Below are 3,880 nucleotides of genomic sequence, written 5' to 3'. Positions count from 1 at the left end.
TTCTGCCAGATCAAACTCAGCTGGAAAGAGGTTCACTTCTCTTTGCATAAATGAATAATGCATTCATTTCTGAAGCATCTGTTAATCCATAGATTTTTCAAGTCAGAAAAGACCTTTAGATCATCATCCAGTCTCAACCCCTGCTGACAGTGACCACAGAAATTCATCCATGTGCCCAGGAATAAGGTACACTGCAGTGTTATCTGTATATATAGTGGTATGTTTCAGTACTGAACAGCAAAAAAATCCAAGTTCACTTGCAGATGACACTTTGATGATCAGTTCATGGTATCTGTGTATCCTGGATGAGAAAGTTCATGGTATCTTTCTATCACTGCTATCTCTTGGGTTTTGGGGTCAGTAAAGGCTGCACCTGTAGGGCAGTCTGTAACTCAGAAGGAAAGATAAGCACTTTTCTGTTGAGCTTTCTAACATGTGGGCTAGTAACCATGGAAAAGATCACCCGTTGAATTGAAGGTGCTCTGGATCATTGCTAACAGATCACCTTGAAACTGCCAAATGAAGAACTGGATTCTTCAGTTCTCCCTTCAGGAGGGAAAGGCTGCAGGCAGTAGAAACCAGGCTTTGCTCAGGCACTGGCATTAAATGGAGGTAAATGAACTCTCACTAGTCAAGGTATCTCAAAGGATTGATTAACCTGGAATTTAAGTGCCCAATGACAACGACATGACTAAAAGCTAGGACTGGGATTCAAAAGATTTGGGATCTATATCTATGGTTTTGGGGACAGGAACAACACAGTATCTGACAGAAGCAATAGAAGATGCTGTTAGCAGTACCTTTTATTGAGATATTATGGCAAAACTAGTTACTGAGTTTCAGCCTACTGAGGTCCTCACATAAGAAAATCCTCTTCAGTTGTTTATAGCATAAAGTGCAATCACAAGGGCTGAAATCTGTCCTCATGGGGTTTTTTTTCCTCTTGTACAGCTGCTGTCCCTGTTTCTACCCAATGCAGTGTGCTTCAGGCAATCAGTGAGGCCTTAATGGCCCTGACCAGCCTCACCTGGGGCCTCCACCCACACTCTCTGCTGATGGGCCACATGACTCCATTTCAGTTCAGACCTGAGGGTCTGCTCTCTTCTTGAGCTCTGTTGTAGGAATGCTCATCAATACCTTCAACAAGCCATGTCAGTGCCTGGCTATGGACCTTGCTGATGCTGTTCTTGCCTTGACCTTGTGTGTGTCTTGTCACTGTGGACTTAGTTGGTGATGACTGGACTGTGTCTGACCCTGACCTAACTTCTCAGCGTGACCTCGGACCTGGCCCATCAGCATGGACTTGCCTGATGATGTGGATTCAGCTGAAGTTGGCTGCCACCTCCACGTCTGCCCTGCTTGTTTCACTCAGGTATTGTGGGGTTGGGTGCTGGTTGGCAAGGGCCTGCTAGTCCTATTAACATGCTTGATGCTTGACTCTCTGTCCTGGAAGGAGCATCTGGCCTTTGATGCTCCCTGACAAATCTTTATGCAGAAGATGCCCCATAAGCAAGGGAACTATCTTGAATAACTATAGCCTTTTAGGTCATAGCACCCTCAGGCTTTACTTGCTTTCCTGGCCAGATCTGCTTAAGGCTCTGCCTGTTTCATGACTGGCCCTTTCTTGCTGCTATCTGAATGGAGCAGCAGGTGTCTGGAGGAGTCTGGCAGAGCTGGTGCTTTGTGGGACTGTTAGCGATACACTGCTGAGTTTGTTAGAGTGTTGCATTTGACATGGACTTAACTGCCCTCCCCAGCCCATTAGGAGGCCAGAGGACATATCTTTTACCCTTTAAAAAAAAAAAAAAAACAAACCCAAAAACAAACAATCAAAAAACCCCAAACCCCACAATCATACAGGCAGCTGCAATAGTATGGAGCTGCTTCTTGTGTGCATATCCAAGTCACATCTGAATTGTCAGGCAAGGTATCCATAATCTCACCCTCCTGCCTCAGCCTGCCAGTGTCAAGTGAACTGGCATGTTGCCTCTCTGGAGCTGGCTGTACAGCTGTCCTCCATATGTACCTTGGCTGTACAGCCCACGTCTCACCCCACGTGGTCTCGTGTGTAGACAGTATTAGCTAGTGAGTAGTCTAGGGTCTGGTGCAAGGCTTTTTGTTCCCACAAAAGAGGGAGAAAGAAAATGAGTCCTCTGAGGTGAACCTGCCTGTACAAATGTTTTCCTACTCAATTAATGTTTTTCTAAATATAAAACACCTGCCATCTGGCTAAATGCACCTCAAGGAGAAAGAGGTTGTGTCTGAGGCAGGTAAGCCTGCCTGGACCTTCTCAAACTTGTTTGGAAAAAGTCAACTGGAATATTCTAAATATTGATGCCCAAGTACAGCTGCACTGGTGTTTGTTGCCCAGAAATCTTGGTTACCAGCATTCATATGACCTAAACCGAGGGCCTGATATATTTAGTGGGTCTGTAGGCTCAAATGTCTCTCAAGGGACCAGGCTGTCTCATCAGCTACAAAACCAACTTCTGCCAAGGCAAAAAGTTATCTGAATGCTGTGCTGAAAGTAACATGTTCTAGGTGAGGGACAGAGAAATACTTCACTATATCCTGACACCCTTCTGGCCTTGGACCAGGTTTACCTTTCTCTTGACAATCAGCTTTTGGTTTTTTTGAGTGCCAGGATCAGGTATCACTAAAGGCTCTGGTATTCAATGTGCTGCACAGCAACTTATGGGGCAAAAGTAAATCAGGGAGATGTTGAAGGTATTGTGGTTTTGGTGACTAAAAAAAACAGTGGCATGTGTCCCCTCATGACTGTTCCTGAGCTGTGTGAGCAAGTGGCTTGTTCTAGGTCAAAATTGGGGCAGGATGAAGCCTAGCTTGGCTGACTACTGGTTCTTTCCTTCCCACCCTGCAGGCTATGAAAAAACACTATGATTTTATTTATTCAGGAAACCAAGGCTGCTCTGACAGCCAAACTGGTTCCTTGAATGAGGAAGAACACATATTTTGAATGCTTCCTGTGGAACACAAATGCACTTGCTCTCTCCTTCTCAAGTAATGTCAAGGAAAACTGAGAAAATTCAGCAAGAAATCTGTCCCGCACTTTCCTTGTCTACCTTCAGTGTGGTTTTGTTTCTTTCCAAAACAGTTAGATTTCCGGACAAAGAGAATTGGGACTTTGCTTTGAGTTTCTTGGCTCTTCTCAGTTCATGTCTCCCTGGACATTCCTTTATTCGAACAGAGGCTTTTGTATGCAGTATATGAGGTTGAACCAAGGGCAAATATTATTACAGTCTCATGTTCTGAATTGACACCAGCCAAGCCTCCCTCTGCACTGCTCTAGCAGGATTTCATGTCAAGTTGTTCCCCTTCTCCAAAGGTCTGACTGTGCCCGTCTTCAGCACAGTCATCTGTCCTTTGACTCTGCAGGGCAGTGCTGTCAAGAAAAAAACCACTGACTTGCAGTCACTGCCTGCCTAACTAGGACTGTGTTGCACAGCTGAAGTCCAGATGCTTTGTCTGGGGAAAGTGAGTGCTGAGACTTTCAGTGGCCTTCTCAGTCAGAAGAGAGAAAGCAACAGTGAGATCTGGGCCTTGTCTGTGGACAGGGAGCAGCACAGAGTTCAGAAATTAAACAGCATTGAAGGAAAGCCACTCCTCCAGGGACAGGATGGGAAGAAATAACTGGAGGATAAGGTCCAAGATTAGCCTTAAAGTTGCTAATAGACTGTTCACTATCTCTCCCTACTTCTTTCATCTGACTCTTTTAGCATTTTGCCTTTTCTTGATGCCTTCCTGTTCCAGCTGTTCCACTAATTACTTCCTTGCTTAACTCCTGAAGACCTCAATTATTTTCCTTTTCAGCTTGTTAATTGTTTTCATCCTTTGCTCTCCTCTTTGGCAGGAGCAAAGA

The sequence above is a fragment of the Balearica regulorum genome, chromosome 17, assembly GCF_011004875.1.
Source record: "Balearica regulorum gibbericeps isolate bBalReg1 chromosome 17, bBalReg1.pri, whole genome shotgun sequence".
Taxonomy (NCBI): Eukaryota; Metazoa; Chordata; class Aves; order Gruiformes; family Gruidae; genus Balearica; species Balearica regulorum.
Note: the sequence above shows the minus strand (reverse complement) of the source record.